The sequence below is a fragment of the Primulina huaijiensis genome, chromosome 2 (genome assembly GCF_012295235.1).
Source record: "Primulina huaijiensis isolate GDHJ02 chromosome 2, ASM1229523v2, whole genome shotgun sequence".
Classification (NCBI taxonomy): Eukaryota; Viridiplantae; Streptophyta; class Magnoliopsida; order Lamiales; family Gesneriaceae; genus Primulina; species Primulina huaijiensis.
This window is the reverse complement of record NC_133307.1, coordinates 13533922-13553447: the sequence shown is the minus strand read 5'-3', so window position 1 is coordinate 13553447 and position 19526 is coordinate 13533922. Positions and strand designations below refer to the sequence as shown.

Genomic DNA, 19526 nt, shown 5'->3' with positions numbered 1-19526 from the left:
TGCAAGAAAAATTAGCCATGCATGCAAGATAATTACTATCCTAAATTAATTATTTAATTCACTAAAATACTTAATGAGTAGATAAAACTTTAAAGATTAAAATACAAAATTAAGCAATATTTTACGCCATTTTAATCATAGAAATCGGGCACCTCTTGAAAGATTTGATATAAGTTTGTCAACTCTCCATTTTTTTGATATCTTTCCCTATCCCTTCATGGTAGAATAATTTCTTCATTTTAAATCTCCACTAATTAATAATAAAGCAATATCCTTACCCTTATTTGACAAGAAGAAACCGGCCAATCCCACCATATCATATCATTTCCTATCTAACAAACAACTCAAGGATAGAAAGATTTGTGTGCCATTCAAATATCTCTTTTATTTTGAAAATTGCTCATTCATTTCCTAGCCTTCCCTCTCCACCATTCAACCGAAATTTCAGAGTTCATCAGCAAGAAAAATCGTGACTTGCAAGAGGAAAAATAAGAGAGAAAAAAAAGTAAGAAAAGAGGACTCCGTCTCCGCCGCGCCGTGTTCGTCGTAGTGAATTGTTTTATTCAAAACAAATTTCCAGGCATGTTTATATTGTTCATTGCTCTGCGATCAAGTCCTATAAATATTTTTAAACACTTTACACTCATGGTTTAAGGATCAAAACCGAAATATGATAGCACCTTTTCTGAAAAATCTGCACAACATTTTCTCGGCCATATCTATGCCTCACGGGTTGTGTTGTTTTTTATGATTTCAGGGGCTGGCTCGGTTCCAGGAGCTCAAGGCTGCACCTAGACACGTACTAGGGTGTGTTAGGATCATGTTTGTCCATTAGCTCAATCTCCATGCACGCAAGGAAGGGAAATGACAGCAACTCTTCCATAATGCCATTTTGCGTCTCGATTTCTTGTTTTGCTGTCAAAAGGGAGGTTTCAGGTCTTGGTTGGCCTAGGGCCTGTAACCATGGTTTGAGCCCCTCCTTGGCATGTCTAGGACGTGACCAAGATGCCCTTTCATGGCTTGGTTCATGGTCCCATCGGTTTTTAAAACAAACAAGACAAGTGCCCCGTCGGTTTTTAAGTTTCTGATTTTTGTTGTGTGAGTTTGGTTTCGGATTTTATGGTATAGGGTGAATCTTGGTTGGCTTCTAGCCCTTAGTCATGGTTCACACAATACCTCATGATGTCTAGATCATGCCATGGTTGATCATATGGCCACTGGAATGATACATGACAGCAAGTGAAGCAATACAACCCACGCGTTCAGTATGTGTTCTCGGGTAGAAACGCGGGTTGCCTTGGGTGTTTTCATGGATTGTTGCTGGCCTAGGGCCCATAGTCATGGTTTAAGCCACACCTTAGGATATTGGTAAGTGGATCTGATCAGTGGTTCAAGCCCCAATGGCCAATAGCCTCGCAAACGAAGCGATGCAAGCACAAGCGCTGTTGCTGTAATTGGACAGCAGCTTGGGGTTCAGTTTAAAGGTGTCGTTTGAGTTCTCGGTTGGCTTTAAGCCTAGAGCCTTGGACTGGACAATACCTTATTGTGTTATAAGGTCATGTTTTTGGTCGTTCGTGCTTTGGTTAAGTTTAGAGGTCGTACGAGAATTTACGGAGCAATGTGCCAAAGTGACTCTCGAAAGAGCGTTTCACGATTTTTGGCCTCCATTCACTATTTTCGTGTATTGCATCCCTATGGTTATGTTTTCTAGTATTTTAGGAGTATTTTAGTCATGGCTAAAGGATGGTTTGATGTTGGTTCGGGTTGGTAAGAAGCCATGGTTGAATACTAAGTTTGTTGGGCGTAGTAGTTTCGTTTTTGGCTCAATTTTGAAGGGTTGGTAAAGTTAAGTTGTTTGCATGTCCCTTATGTTAGAATTGGGTCGCAGCGTGTGGGGACCCGGGCTCTAACTCAATTCTCTTTGGGATTAATTGGATCTTTGTTAGAAAATGTGGGTCAAAATTTTACTTTTAATATTAAAACAAATGTAAATAAACCTACACAAGTAATGTCTCCATTTTATTTCAACAAACATAATTCCATGTCTTATTTCAGTACATTCATACCAACTAGTGTTCAATACAAACTACAAACCACATTGTAGTACATGTCTAATAAGAAACCACTAGAAATCTTCTTCTACGCCCGTAATCTCCACGCTATCTCGATCTCTCATCTTTGTCTCGACCCTGATCCTGTCCCACCTGTGATCATGCACACATACAGACACAACCACAGCCAGATACTCCGGTGAGAACAACATCCCAGTATAAAACATGGTACACATGCATATACACAATATAAATCATGAAGCATACTCTCATGAATAGAATCAATGGCAATATGTTCCATAATCTATGAAACCAAATCAATGTCAGCATGCAAATGAAATCGAAATCATATCTTGACTCGACTCGACTCTAACTCTAGGGATCTCGGTGTGAATAAGACGTCACAGTCTGCCACCTACCCTCCCAATCGAGGTGACGGTACGACTTATTCCTAGACTTCGGTCATGTCTGTATCGAATGTCTACAATCGGAGTCAATTCTGCTCCTATGCGTCGATATCACCGAACGTCTAGCTTGGCAAGTCTGCCAATGACTCTCCTATCTTAAATGCTTGAATATAAATCTATAAACAAAGCATCAACATATAAAAAGGTAACAATCTAGTATGTGATTTTGGGAAACTCAAATCAGATCTAATTCGAGTTATATCTTCCCGAATCAACATGAATTATACCTTTCTTTCTGTCAATCTGATTCCGTCAAAGTCTCGAACTCAAAGCCTGTCAATACTCAATCTGGTAATGACAATATCGAGGAGTACAATATCAATACACCGATCAATTCAATACTGGATATAATCAGAATTAAATAAAATTCTGTTTCGACAGCATAACTGCACAATCTCAATATACCCAACAATACAACTATCAACAGATAGCAATCTCAACTCATAATCCGTTCTCGCAACTCATAATCAATAACAATACAAATCTGATATCAAATCTCAGTCAAATCAACTCTAAAATTCACAACAATTCTATACGGTATCCGTTCTTCAATCCGGTTTCGATTATATGATGTCTAACATATCAAGAACATTATATAAGAATCATATCAGATTCTGGCAATACCATAATTTCAAATCATCTCAAAACGTAGTAAAACTTACGTCCAGTTGAAGCCTGCGTCGATAGGAACACAGTACTGAAGTCGGATTTAAAATCAGACGGACGGATCTTTCATAAATAACAAATCAACAAGACAAAAGGCGTAAGGATTTCTCGTAGTTTCCCAGGAGCTCTTCTCGTTTCTTGTTCAGGGAGGAATGAATGAATTGCACTTTATATAGATCAAGTTGCATGTCTAAGTTACGTGTCCTCTTTTCACATATTTCAAGCGGCGCTCGGGCGGTTGAAATATACCGCTCGGGCGCGGCATTCTCTGTCAGGATATCACTTTGCTATACCCTGGCGCTCGAGCGGTTAAAAACTACAGCTCGGGCGCCGAATGTTCTGTCCAAGTATTCTTCTTGTGGTGCATTGGCGCTCGGGCGGTCAAAAGTTACCGCTCGGGCGCGGCATATTCTGTTCGAAGGCTACCCTTAGCATGCACTGGCGCTCGGGCGGTCGTTTCCTACCGCTCGGGTTCCAAATTTTCTGTCTGAGGCTTCTTGCCATTACATTTCTTCACTTTTCATTTCCTTCCTCGTACCTCCATTACAATAATAGTTCAAAAGAGTAATATCAAATTTCAGGCCTTACACAGCGAGCCTAGGATTGATCCAAATCAAGTGGTAAAATAAAACAGGATTTTAATTATATTACGTTCATAAAATATAAAATGTTTATTTTTGAGATATATGTGATATGTCTTGTGGCCACCTCACGCTTATGGGATTCAGCTTATGGGATTATTATTTCACCCGGTGGCTTACGACCGGTTCATGCTCATGTATGGGTACGGATATCCAGTCCAAGGGTAGTGATGATCTCTACCGCCCAGTATACTGTGGTTTAGTCTGATCAGGCGCTCACGTTATGTTATGAGAGTTATGGGCCACTTGCGTAGAACATTATTTCTACAGAAAAATTATGATATGCTATGTTATGACAGGGCTCTATCGAGCAAACATTTTACGTACGATTTTCAGTTATGCACGTATTTATAATTACTCATGACCCGATTTTTACGTTACGCTTTACGATATGATATTTTTACGTTGCATGCGTTTTTATGATATAAGTACTTGTTATTCACGATATATGCATGCTGAGTCTTTAGACTCACTAGACTTGATTGTTGTAGGTACTGATAAGGTCGGGACTGAGGGCGGGGACCAGTGAGCCATCTTGGGTCGGCAGTAGTAGGAACCCGAGGACCTCATGCTTCAGTTTATTTACCTTTTTATGCTAAAACTCATTTTTATCATTTCGATTTATTTTTAAGTTGTTGTATTGAAACACAAGAATTACTTCCGCTGCTATTTTGAACATTAAATCTTTTTATCAGTTTATTTTAAGAATTAGGCATGTTATTTATTTTTAATAAGAAAATTTTAAAAAAAAAATTCCGCAAATTTACAAATACGAAATACGGGCCTCGATAGCTGGTATCAGAGCCTATGTTTTTGTAAAGGGTTGTACTACTACTGACCTCGAGAAGCTCACAAAGTCACGTCTTTGGTCTGTAAGTTTTACGTTTACGGATTTCGTTTAAAGCATAAAATATTTTATCAGCATGTTTACATGAAATGTTTATTTTCAAGATTATGATTATGCAATATTTATTTAAATTTAAAGAAATAATGGAATTATGCATGTTGGTTACGTATGGGTTGTATATATCGTAGGGCAGGAGAGAGATTTACCACCACCACCTCCACCGGACATGAATGCCCAAATGCTAGCTGGGATGACGAGATTTTTTGCACAGTTTGCGGGGAATAATGCTGTGGCAACCAGGCCGACGGGGCCTGAGGCTACCTATGAGCGGTTCATGAAGATGAGACCGAAGGAGTTCTCATGGAGCTGGGAGATGAAGATAGGGTTCGATGTGCAACCTATCTATTTGGAGGAGACGCCCGCTTATGATGGGAGGGAGCATCCGTAGCCTTGAACTTGGCTACTCTGAGTTGGACGCGCTTCATAGAGGTATTCTACTCTAAATATTTTACTGACGAGGTGAGTTCCAGGTTGACCAGGGAGTTCATGACCCTGAGGCAGGGAGATATGACTGTTACGGAGTTTATCCGTAAGTTTGAGAGGGGTTGCCATTTCGTGCCCCTGATCGCGAATGATGCTGGAGCCAAACTGAGGCATTTTCTAGATGGTTTGCGGCCGATCTTGCGCCGTGATGTTAGGGTGGCTGGCCCTACTACTTATGATGTCGCCGTCTCCAGAGCTCTAGCTGGAGAGCAGGATCAGCATGACATAGACAGAGACCGCCAGGGCAAGCGACCAGTCCAGATGCCGCACCGCCCTCCTCAGCAGCAGCATCAGAATAAGAGGCCTTTCCACGGCCAACCCAAGAACAGAGGACAACAGCAGCAGCAGGGACGGGCAGTCCCGAGGGCCGTTGAGCACCCAGTTTGTGCAAAATGCTCGCGCCGTCACGCCTGAGTTTGTATGTACGGCTCAGGCAAGTGCTACAAGTGTGGTAGTCCGGACCACCTACTGAAGAATTGCCCTCAGGGAGTCTGCCTACTCAAGGCAGAGTTTTTGCTCTCCATGCAGCGGAGACGAACACGGAGACCATGCTCATGACAGGGAGAATTTTTATAGCTGGCTCAGCTACGAAAGCCTTGATAGATTCAGGGGCTACTCATTCGTTCATTTCAGAGGTTTTTGCGAACTTCCTCAAGGTCAAGACCATTGGGCTAGATATAGCCTATTCGGTAGTATTGCCTTCTGGAGAGGAGATAACAGCTACTAATGTGATCCGAGGCATAGACCTCAAACTTCATGGCAATCTTGTTTATGCGGATCTGATTGTACTGCCGATGCCAGAGTTTGACATCATTCTGGGTATGGACTGGAATTAAGGAACAGAGTTTTGATCGACTTTCAGCGGAGATCTGTTCTAGTCCGACCGCCTGGGATGGAGCAGTTCTTATTCGAACCACACAGGTACTTTCCTTTACCGCGTATTATACCTTGTGTCCAGGCTAGGAAGCTCATGCGTAGAGGGTGTCGGGCATTCTTAGCGACTTTTGTATCCGTTCCCGAGGCACCTAGTCAGTCGGTCTCCGATGTCCCAATTGTTAGTGATTTTCTAGACGTTTTTCCTGATGACGTCTCTAGTATGCCACCCGAGCGAGAGGTGCAGTTTTCTATTGAGCTTATGCCAGGTACGGTACTGATATCAAAAGCACCGTACCGATTAGCACCGAAAAAGATGGTAGAACTGAAGAAGCAGATCCAAGAACTTCTTGACAAGGAGTTCATTCGCCCGAGTTTTTCGCCATGGGGCGCGCCAGTCTTGTTTGTGAAGAAGAAGGATGGTTCGATGAGGCTCTGTATTGATTACCGGGAGTTGAACAGGGTTACAGTGAAGAACAAGTACCCACTTCTGCGGATGGAAGATTTATTTGATCAGTTACATGGAGCTTCAGTATTCTCAAAGATCGATCAGCGTTCCGGTTATCACCAGTTGAGGGTGAAAGAAGCCGATGTTCTCAAGACTGCTTTCAGGACTCGTTACGACCACTTCGAGTTCCTTGTGATGCCGTTCGGTTTGACGAATGCGCCAGCGATCTTCATGGATCTCATGAATCGTGTATTTCAGCCGTATCTTGACTACTTCGTGATAGTATTCAAAGACGACATTCTCGTCTACTCAAAGAATCACGAGGAGCACAGCAGACATCTGACTGCAGTTCTGCAGACCCTATAAAAGCATAAGTTATTCGCGAAGTTCAGTAAATGCGAATTCTGGTTAGAGAAGGTGGCGTTCTTAGGTTACATCGTTTCTAGCAGCGGTATTGAGGTAGACCCAGCGAAAGTTGCAGCAGTCAGAGATTAGGTAGTGCCGCTGAATGCATCTGAGATCCGTAGTTTTCTTGGGCTAGAAGGATATTATCGGAAGTTTATTCATGGATTATCCTCTATCGCAGTTCCACTCACGTCGTTGACAAAGAAGAATGTTAAATTTGTGTGGAGCGATGAGTGTCAGAAGAGCTTCGATACTTTGAAGAAAGCTCTTATTTCAGCGCCAATGTTGGCCATGCCGTCAGGGCCCGGCGAGTTTGTTTTGTATACCGATGCTTCGAAGCTCGGTTTAGGCGCAGTGTTGATGCAGCATGGGAAGGTGATAGCGTATGTTTCTCGACAGTTGAAAATCCATGAGAAGAACTACCCTACCCACGATCTAGAGTTGGCAGCCGTGGTATTTGCCTTGATGATTTGGAGGCATTATTTGTACGGGGAGAAGTGCCAGATCTTTACCGACCATAAGAGCCTCAAGTACTTCTTTACGCAGAAAGAGCTGAATATGCGTCAATGGCGTTGGTTGGAGCTAGTGAAGGACTATAACTGTGACATTAACTACCACTCGGGCAAAGCTAATGTAGTTGCGGATGCATTGAGCAGGAAAGTCTCAGTGTTGGCTCATTTGACGATTTCGAGACCTCTTCAGTTTGAGATGCAGGGGTTTGATCTCGAGACATATCCTCAAGATAGAGTTCTCCGTCTATCTACTTTGATGATTCGGTCTTCTCTTCTAGACTGTATTCACATTGGTCAGTCAACAGATGAGCAGTTGGCAAAGTGGAAGTAGAGAGATGAGGCCAAGGGCAGTATCTTGTATACAGTTAGCGACGGTATTGTGAGATATCGAGACAGAATGCGGGTTCCTAGAATTGATTTTATTCGAGCAGATATTTTAGTAGAGGCCCACATGTCGCCGTACTCTATTCACCCTGGGAGTGCGAAGATGTACAGAGATCTGCAGTTATTGTATTGGTGGCCCGTAATGAAGAAGGATATCAGACGTTTTGGCCTCTTCCTATTCCCGAGTTGAAGTGGGAGAATGTTACCATGGACTTCATAGTCGGTTTGCCGTAGTCAGCCAGAGGATCAAATGCTATCTTGGTGATTGTTGATCGTCTTATCAAATCAGCGCACTTCTTGCCTATTAAGACGACTTTCACCATGATTCAGTATGCAGAGTTGTATATCCGGGAGATAGTCCGACTTCATGTTATTCCTGTTTCTATCGTGTCTGACCGAGATCCTAGATTCACTTCCTGATTTTGGAAGAGTTTGCATTCGACTATGGGTACGAAGTTGTTTAGCACAGCTTTCCACCCTCAGACAGAAGGGCAGTCAGAGAGAGTTATCCAGATTTTGGAGGATCTTCTCCGCGCTTGTGTTATTGATTTCTCAGGTAGTTGGGAGTCTAAGTTGCCGTTGGTATAGTTCACCTATAACAACAGTTTCCAGTCGTCTATAGGTATGGCTCCATATGAAGCACTGTACGATCGTAAGTGAAGATCGCCTATTCATTGGGATGAAGTAGGGGAGATATCAAAATTGGGTCTGGAGATCATTCAGCAAACCGCCGATGTAGTAGTCAAGATCCGTGATAGGATGATGATCGCTCAGAGTCGACAGAAGAGTTATGCGGATCAGAGGAGGAGAGATCTAGAGTTTGCCGTCGGCGACCATGTTTTCGTGAAAGTAGCACCTATGAAAGGTGTCATGCAGTTCGGGAAGAAAGGAAACTTAGTCCGAGATTTATCGGTCCATTTGAGATTCTCGACAGGGTTGGGATGCTAGCTTATCGTGTTGCTCTTCCGCCGAATCTGGCTGGAGTACACAATGTGTTCCCCGTCTCTATGCTGAGGAAGTATATGGCGAATCCTTCGCATGTCTTGAACTTTGAGTCGTTGCAGATCACTCCGAACCAGTCTTATGATGAAGGACCAGTGCAGATCTTAGGCAGACAGGAGAAGAAGCTTCGGAACAAACTGGTGAAGCTAGTGAAGGTCAAATGGCTTAATCATTCGGAGGAGGAAGCTACGTGGGAATCTGAACCAGAAATGAGGAGTCGGTACCATGAGTTATTCGGTGAGTTTTAATTTCGACGACGAAATTTCTTTTTGGGGAGAGAGTTGTAGAACCCGTTAAATCAGACTACGTATAAGCCATGCATAATTACTATTATTTAAATTAAAATGATTTTTATGCATGAGGATTTAAATTAATTCTTTTAAAATTTGTTGAGTTATTATTATTTATCATACGCAGTATTTTTGTTTTTATCTTTTCAGTTAAGTAAGTGAGGCCGGACTGGAGTTGGAGTATTAGATAAAATTTAATGATAAGAAAACATTCCTATAATTTATTCAAGATAGAGGATAATTTATTTTAATGTAAAAAAATGTTTAGGAATTAAATTAATTAATTAGAGATAAGTAGTAAATAAATTTTTTTATGCCTAATAATTTAATTAAAAGCCTAAATTAAAATAGGTGACCAATTGAGATAAGTTAATCTAGGCTTATTTTATTTAAGAAATTGTAACTTAACATGTTAGTAAATTTAATTTAAAAATTAGCCATGCATGCAAGATAATTACTATCCTAAATTAATTATTTAATTCACTAAAATACTTAATGGATAGATAAAACTTTAAAGATTAAAATACAAAATTAAGCAATATTTTACCCCATTTTAATCATAGAAATCGGCCACCCCTTGAAAGATTTGATATAAGTTTGTCAACTCTCCATTTTTTTGATATCTTTCCCTATCCCTTCATGGTAGAATAATTCCTTCATTTTAAATCCTCACTAATTAATAATTAAGCAATATCCTTACCATTATTTGACAAGAAGAAATTGGCCACCCTATCCCATTAAATCATCCCTCAATCCCACCATATCATATCATTTCCTATCTAACAAACAACTCAAGGATAGAAAGATTTGTGTGCCATTCAAATCTCCCTTTTATTTTGCAACTTCCTCATTCATTTCCTACCCTTCCCTCTCCACCATTCCACCGAAATTTCAGAGTTCATCAGCAAGAAAAATCATGACTTGCAAGAGGAAAAATAAGAGAGAAAAACAAGTATGAAAAGAAGACTTCGTCTCCGCCGCGCCGTGTTCGTCGTAGTGAATTGTTTTATTCAAAACAAATTTCCAGGCATGTTTGAGTTCTCGGTTGGCTTTTAGCCTATGGCCTTGGACTGGACAGTACCTTATTGGGTTAGGAAGGTTATGTTTTTGGTCGTTCATGACTTGGTTAAGTTTAGAGGTCGTACGAGAATTTACGGAGCAATGTGCCAAAGTGACTCTCGAAAGTGCTTTTTACTATTTTTGGCCTCCATTCACAATTTTCGTGTATTGCATCCCTATGGTTATGTTTTCCAGTATTTTAGGAGTATTTTAATCATGGTTAAATGATGTTTTGATATTGATTCGGGTTGGTAAGAAGCCATGGTTGAATACTAAGTTTGTTGGGCGTAGTAGTTTCTTTTTTGGCTCGATTTTGAAGGGTTGGTCAAGTTAAGTTATTTGCATGTCCCTCATGTTAGAATTGGGTTGAATACTAAGTTTGTTGGGCGTAGTAGTTTCTTTAATTATATTACTTGCATAAAATATAAAACGTTTATTTTTGAGATATATGTGACATGTCTTGTGGCCACCTCACGCCTATGGGATTCAGCTTATGGGATTATTACTTCACCCGGTGACTTACGACCAGTTCATGTTCATGTATGGGTACGGATATCCAGTCCAAGGGCTGTGATGATCTCTACCGCCCGGTATACTGTGGTTTAGTCTGATCAGGCGCTCATGTTATGTTATGGGAGTTATGGGCCACTTGCGTAGAACATTATCTCTACAGAAAAAATTATGATATGCTATGTTATGACAGAGCTCTATCGAGCAAATATTTTACGTACAATTTTCAGTTATGCATGTATTTATAATTACTCATGACACGATTTTTACGTTACGCTTTACTATATGATATTTTTACGTTGCATGCGATTTTTTGATATATGTACTTGTTATTCACGATATATGTATGCTGAGTCTTTAGACTTACTAGACTTGATTGTTGTAGGTACTGATGAGGTCGGGACCGAGGGCGGGGACCAGTGAGTCATCTTGGGTCGGCAGTAGTAGGAACCCGAGGACCTCATGCTTCAGTTTATTTACCTTTTTATGCTCAAACTCATTTTTATCATTTCGAATTATTTTTAAGTTGTTGTTTTGAAACACAAGAATTACTTCCGCTGTTATTTTGAACATTAAATCTTTTTATCAGTTTATTTTAAGAATGAGGCATGTTATTTATTTTTAATAAGAAAAATTTAAAAAAAAAAATCCGCAAATTTACAAATACGAAATACGGGCCTCGACACAGCAACAACACCCGTATGATCAAAAAAATTGAACTCTGAAAAATAAATCTAAATCTTAAGCAATACTTTTTATTCACCTATCTCTTTTGGAACTTCAGTAGGATGTTTTGAAGCCAACCTCTTCAATGCTAATGCAATCAATGAAAACCAGTATAATTCTCTATAAAACCTTTGAGTATTTTACGTTTTCTAATATAGCCAGACCAATATTTAAGCATATAATCTGTGTCATTTTATGTCCATTTATTTTTATTTTTTTGTTTACTTGAAGGCTTTAAATGTTGTTGAGGGGTTTTGCAAACAAGTTTAATAACATTATTATTATTATTATTATTATTATTATTATTATTATTATTATTATTATTATTATTATTATTATTATATCATGGTTTTATAAATTTAAATTAAATAGATGTTTTTAGTAATTTTGATGACATATACTTGGTAACTGCGGCTGCTTCTGCTTGAATGTCCTAATTTCAAGGACAATCTTGGTTGTATTGTTCATTGTTTTTTTTGAAACTAAAGAGCAATTGAACTTAGGAAACTTCAATTTAATTGTCGACTGTCTTACATATTGATGCTTTTCTTGATGATTATTTTTACTTCCTTCAGCATTTTGATGCAATTGATGGCAGCAATATTGTGCAATTTATGTATCTTGATCATATTTATTATTGTTTTAGCTTCGCGAAATTTGCTTCACTATTTCAAATCTTATATCTTGAAAATGTTTCACATAAGACTTTCTTTCCTTTGAATTTGTTGTTGAAGATCTTTCACACAAGACTTTCTTTCCTCTGAATTTTTTTCTTTGGCTCCACGAATTTCGATTCACTTTTTCAAATAATGTAAGTTTCCTTCCTCTTATTCTCACCGGTTTTTTTTTGTTTTCATTTACTATGTAACGATGGTTTATACATGTTTTTGGTGTTTCTGTTATTTTATTTCTTCACTCATTAAAACTTGAACATGTCTACACCAATATCTAAGAGTTGCCTTCTAAATATTGTCAAAGGTTTAAATACTATTTAGCTCCAATGTCTTCTCCTTCTACACGGTCTATTGCTCATACCAATCGCAATGACAATGAAAGGCGTCAATTAAACACAGCGCAACGACGAGCACAAAGACAATTAATGACACAAGATCAACGACAAACAAATCTTGCCCGACGTCGGTCAAACTACCAAAGACGTATAAATATAAGTGCACATGCTACATATTATGATGAATCCAACTTCCAAAATTCAGATGTTACTACACATTTGATTGGTACATTATATAAGATATGAATTGTTTCCTTTTTATCGATCATTATATTCATTTTTTGTACATTTATATTATTATTTATGAAATTTAATTAATTATTCTACTACACGCATATAATGCTCTTTCCCATTTTTCAGTTCCCAACAACAACAATTTGGCTACGACTACCACAACACATACAATAATGGGAACTTCTTCAAATCAAGATGTTATATTTCATTTGCATTGTTTAAAGTTTAACGATTTTGAACATTCCTTTTATATGATATGCAAGCCGATGTTTGAAACTAAATCCACATATAATAATTAAATAATTGATATTCAAATTCAAATTCAGGTATCACCACAACTGCAGTTGAACAAACATGTCGTATACAGACATTACCTTATCAAACAATGACATCAAATTTTGAGCAAGGGAGTACTAGCACATGCCCACGTCAAAATTTTTTAAATCATCAAGGTAATCTACAATATTCAAATACACCACTGATATAACATGTATCATTTTTGTTCTTCACTTTGCATTATCTCATCTATAAATAATATAAGACACCCAAAATCAACATATATATAACTATATGAACTATCATTTTTAAAAACAACATAATTGCTAACTCTAACATATATATATTTTTAAATATATTGTTAACATAATCGTCAAGTGACATTTATAAACATGGAAAATATAATTTGAACACATGGTACATTTTTTTAATTTTTTATTTTAAGAATTTCATACAAAATTTTTATATTTAAATTAATTATTGTCATTTTTCAAAAATTCTAATAAATATGAAAAATATAATTTTATAATATAATATATATTTTTACTGTATAATATGAAATATATTAATTTCTCATTAGCGTTTATATGCATTTCATAATTTCAATTAAGACTATCCACTGAGGCACACGCGTTGTGTGTGTCATAAATATATGAGGCTAACATAATAAATAAAAATTATATTAAAACATCATGACACCAAAACATTTTTCGTAAATATATTTTAAACTTTTTTCAATAAACAGTATATCGCAAAATATTTACAAAATATAAATATTTTTTAAAAACAAGGTTTACAAATAGGTTAGAATAATCAATTTCAACTATATACTCTATTGGTTCAATCTTCCAGCAACAAAATTTATTTTTTATATTTGTTAGTTTCTATAATAAATTGAAAATTATTGCAGGAAATAATTTCAATGCAAACAATGTCATTAGTAACATATGACGATATCCACGTCCACGTCGATATCGTAACCTAGCAAGAAATTTCGATGAAAGTGAGATAAATTATCAGGGAAATTTTCTGACCCAAGAATTTGTCTCCATTGCCACGCTCTATTGTTTCATGGTGAAACGTCACAATTCTGTTGTAGAAATATAATGGAAGTACAAATTTGGATCATATCCCTTCTCCTATTGAATTGCAAGAGTTGTATGTTGCGGATAATGAGGAAGGTAAGCATTTTCGGCAGTTCATAAGGGCATACAATCATTTTTTCTCTTTTACATCGATGGGAGTCAACTTAGATGAGTCTTTAGCAACCGGTACGCATGGAATTTACACATTTCGAGCCCATGGATCAATATACCACTCTATTGGAATTCTTCTACCAAATGAGAATTGTAGGCCAAGGTACATTCAGATGTGGATTGTAGAAACTGAACATGATATAGACAATAGAATTCATGAAAATCCAGAACTAAGGCGAGAATTGCTGCTTAAGATACAAAACATTCTTGATCAACACAATCCATTTTTGCACGTGTTTCGATAGATTGGCAAATGTCAAGACATACCTAACTGTAGGCTCATCATCAGGCAACTAAAACCTAATGAACATCAATATAGTTTACCAACAACATCTCAAGTTGCATCCGTCATTGTTGACAACGAATGTCAAGAAACTTTTATCAGTCGAGATATTACTATACAAGGAATCGGTGGAAATCTTATCAGCATTCAAGATATAGTTGGCTATTATGATCCTTTGCAATATCAACTCCTTCTAACATATGGAACATATGGTTGGGACATAAATAACCGAAATATCAATGGTACCCGGTTAACACGGATGATGAAGGCAAGAATCCAACCAATAGTGTCCATACATAGCCAACACCGCTAGCTTTTAAGATTGTTTGAATTACAATAATTAAATTAACCTAAGCATGGATTTACAAATTTATTATTTCCTTTGTTCTATCTATTTAATTTGTTTATTTCTATTTCAACTAAAACAAAACATATTTTGTGTATTCCGTAAATAATTTAATTCTACTACTATTGCTAGAATTATTATTCTTCATTTTTGTGAAGTCATTTATCTACAATATATTTGTTTTTTTGACAAATAAAAAGAGTTTGCCAATTTCTACTTTAATTGCAATTCATTTAGCAAAAGTTTTGCATTATTTTACATTTTGTTATTTCATATCAATTTGTTTATAGAACGCTTTAATAGATTGTCTTATTTATTTTGTATGTTTATGTTGTACTTGGGTATGAATCTATAAAAATTAATATTTTCTTATTACGCTAGAATAGAGAGGGTTTAACTTATGAATAAAATGCCTAAATAAAAATACATCTTTAATTGTTTTTTTATCAATTTATTAGCTGAGATGATATTATGGCTTCTAAAAAATATTATTTTTTATAAACAAAACCTATATCATTTAGGGTAACAAATTAAATTTGACAGATTTATTTAAGATTTGGAATTCACTGTGTAACGACCCGAAAATCAGACTACGTATAAGCCATGCATAATTATTACTATTTATATTTAAAAATGATTTATATATATATATATATATATGAAGGGTCTAATTCATTTTGATATTTGACAAGTCATAACTATTTATTTTAAATGCAAAAGTTTAGTTTTATCTTTTCAGGATAAATACGCGAGGCCGAACCGGAGTTTGGAGATTTAATATAAGATTAATAATAAGAAAATGTTCCTAAATTTAATTTAAGTCAAGGAATAATTTAATTTAAAGGAAAAAAATGTTTTAGGATTTATTAAAATTAGTTGGAACCAAGTTATTAAATAAATTCTTTTAGGTTCAATATTTAATTAAAGCTAAAATTAAAATGTGTAAACAATTGAGGAGGAATAAATTTAGGCTTAATATATTTAAGAAATTAAACATAACATTTAAATACTTAGATTTGAGGTCATACATGCCATGCAAAATTCTAAGGAGGATTCTAAACTAAATTAATTTGTTAATGCATTAAAATATATATAATGGAAGTTTAAAAAAAAAAAACTTAAACAATTAAAATGCAAAGTTAAACCATAAAATACCATTCAAAATTAGTTGGAAATTCGGTCAAAGCCTTAAACCATTTCAAATGTGATTGGTAAACCCCATTCAAGTCACTCCTAAATGGCTTCTATAGTGTATTCATTTTCCACCTTTAAGTCACCAATTATGATTAATTCAAATATCATATTACACCCCATTTCTTCTCAACTCATTTCCCTATTAGATCAACGTGTAAAGCATGAAAAATAAGAAACAAAATTAACGGCAGCAAGGGAATCAAAAAGCAATTCAAATCATTCAACTCCTTCACTTGTAACTCCCATTTTAATGTATGTTATGACACCTTTAACACCACTTATGACATTCATCTTCCTTACCTACATATCCTACCTTCATATGCTCGAAATTATCAGAAGAAAACAGCTGATAAAAACCGTGAAAAACAGCAACAGAAACAAAGAAGAGACCCAACTCCGTTCCGCCGCTCGTATTCGTCGTATTGATTTGTTTTTGGCAAAACAAATTCCAGGCATGTATATCTTGTTTCTTTTCTCTTCAATCAAGTCCTATAGATATTTTTAAGCCATTTTATATGCATAATTCAAACAATATCACGAAAATGACAGCAAATGTCCAAGCAAAAATCTGTACAAAAAGTTCTCGGCTTCTTTGTTTTCAATGTCACGGTTTGGGTGTGTTTTGTTGCTTTCAGGGAGTTTCTCGGTTCCAGGCACACATGGCTGCTTCTAGGCATAGTTTATAATGTGTTAGGGTGTTTTTGGGTCAGTTGTTTCAGTCCATACACTCAAGAACGAAGCAATGACAGCAAACTTTACATAAGCTGCAGAAATGAGTCACAATTTTCTGTCCTTGAGTTGTCTGAGGGTTGTTCGAATCTTGGCTGTCCTAGGGACTATAGCCATGGTTAGAAACCTTCTCTATCATGTCTGAGACGTGACCAAATCATCTTTTCGAAGCCTGGTTCATGGATCCATCAGATTTTTAAAACAGCAACACAAGCATCACTTGATCTCTTTTAGTTTCTGATTTGTGTGAGTATGGTTTCGGTTTTTGGGTGTTGTATGGATTGTGGTTGGCTAGTAGCTCATAACCATGGTTCATACCACACTTCATCATGTCAAGATGGAGCCAAGGTTAATTATATAGCCACTGGAACGAAGATTGACAGCAAAGCAATTCAATATACACACCACTGCACAGAATATGCATTCTAGGCTAGCATGTTGCATTGTCCTATGTGTTGGCTCGGTTTGTGTCTGGCTTTTAGCCCTTAGCCATGGTCCAAGCCATACCTTAGGATGTTAGTAAGAGTCCTTGGGCGGTGGTTCAAGCCCATGGTCATTTATTTCAGGATTTTCACTACAAACACACAAGCTGCTATTTCTGGTTTTTTGACAACTACTTGAGCTTCGGTTTTGGAGGTGGTTTGAGTTATTGGTTGGCTTTTAGCCTATGGCCTTGGACCGGACACTACCTTAATGAGTTATAAAAGTCGTGTTTTTGGCCGTTTGTGATTTGGTCGAGTTTAGAGGTCGTACGATAATTTACGGTGAAAGGTGCCAGAATAACTCTCGAAAGAGTGTTTTATGGTTTTGAGTTCCATTCACCTATTTTCATGTTTTACAGTCCTTGTGCATATTTTTCAGTATGTTTGGGGTATTTTTAATCATGGTTAAACGTCGGTTTAATGTTGGTTCGAGTTGGTACATGCCATGATTAAAAATCAAATTGTTGGTCCGAATCGTCTCGTTTTTGGTTTAATTGTCAAGTTTTGGGCAAGTTAAGATTTATTGCATGTGTCACATATTAGTAGTAAGTCGCAGCAAGCCTGGGAACGTTCCAACTCATCTGGTAAAAATAAGTTTATAACTATATTACGTGCATAAAAATATAAAATGTTTATTTTTGAGATATATGCGATATGTCTTGTGGCCACCTTACGCTTATGGGTTTGGAAGTCGGTAGGCGCAACCGAGGACCTCTCCACCCGGTGACTTACGACCGGTTTATGATTATGTATGGGTACGGACATCCAGTCCAAGGGCTGTGATTGATCTCTACCGCCCAGTATACTGTGGTTTAGTCTGATCAGGCGCTTACGTTATGTTATGGGTCACTTGCTTAGAAACATTATCTCTACTAGAAAATTATGATATGACATGACAGAGCTCTATTGAGCAAAGCTTTTACGTATGATTTTCAGATATGCACGTAGTTATAATTATTCATGATACGATTTCCACCATGCGCTTTACGATACTATATTTTTACGTTGCATGCGATTTTATGATATATTTACTTGTTATTCACGATATATACATGTTGAGTCTTTAGACTCACTAGACTTGATTGTTGTAGGTACTGATGAGGTCGAGACGGAGGGCGTAGACCAGTGAGCGATCTTGTGGTAGCAGTAGTAAACCCGAGGACTTTTAATTTATGCACCTTTTATTATTCAAACTCAGTTTTAATACATTGGATTATTTTTAAATTGTTGTTTGAAAATAATATTTGCTTCCGCTGTTATTTTAAAGTTAAAATTATTTACATGTTTATTTTATAAATTGGGCAAGTTATTTATTTATTTAGAAAATTTTTAATAATTCCGCAAAATTATGAATACGAAATACGGGCTTTTACAGTTGGTATCAGAGCCTATGATCTTGTAAAGGGTTGTACTACTACTGCTCTCGAGAAGCTCATGAAGTCACGTCTTCGGTCTGTAAGTTTTACACTTACGCATTTTATTTAAAGCATGAATTATTTTAACAGCATGTTTTCATGAAATGTTTTTACGTTCAGATTTTAATTGTTCAGTGTTTATTTTTTAAAAAATAAATAAATTGTGGAATTATGCATGTTGGGTACGTTTGGAATTGGACATGTCTAAGAATTCGAATATTGGGCTTTAGGAGAGGTTGAAAATGATTTGACTATATTAATTTTTAGGTCAGTAGTGTTGATGTCCTCCTTATGGATTATAAGTTAATCTTGAAAATTATGAATGCTTTTGAGACTTGTAGAATTTCTAAGAAATTATTAATGGTTCTTGGTTGCTAGTCGAGTAAATTTTTGAGGATTTCATATAAGTAATAGCGATTCGAAGACTACGACAATCTTTAGGATTATAAATGTACAATTTGAGGATTTTAAGTATCTATGGAAATGTAAGATTAATTATGAGAATTTATTTAGGATACATGCTCTACCTAGTTAGATTTAAGGATGGAATTGCATGAATTGAGAATTTTAGGGACCTAATTGTAATAACTAATAATTTGAGCACCTAAGTGCAAAAAAAAAAAATTCTAAGGGACTATTTTCGAATTTACCAAATTTTGGGATTAAATTTCGAGTTCGAGAATCTAAAAGTTTAATGTGGTAAAGATGGAAAATTTTATGGGGACAATGATGCAAATTTCGAAGAGTTGTCGGGCCAAAATGTAAATTGGGAGGTCTATAAGGGTCAGGTTGCAATTTTCAAAATTTTAAGGATTAAATGCGAACTTTTGAGGAACACTTGGGATTTTAAGTATTTATAGAAATGTAAGACGTGTTAT

At 36.6% G+C, this 19526-nt stretch overlaps 1 long non-coding RNA gene across 4 annotated transcripts in view; it reads left to right on the top strand.

Moving 5' to 3' along the window:
* LOC140966981 (uncharacterized) overlaps positions 1 to 14732 on the top strand; it is a 55506-nt gene extending 40774 nt beyond the window's left edge. The window contains exons 2-4 of one of the 4 annotated variants that reach the window (XR_012173481.1): positions 12403 to 12659; positions 12794 to 13119; positions 13854 to 14732. This is a non-coding gene — a long non-coding RNA (uncharacterized lncRNA). Of the gene's footprint in view, positions 1 to 12241; positions 12660 to 12793; positions 13120 to 13853 lie in introns of those variants that run through there. The other 3 variants (XR_012173478.1, XR_012173480.1, XR_012173479.1) reach the window with 3 other exon arrangements.
* The last annotated feature ends 4794 nt before the right edge of the window (positions 14733 to 19526 follow it).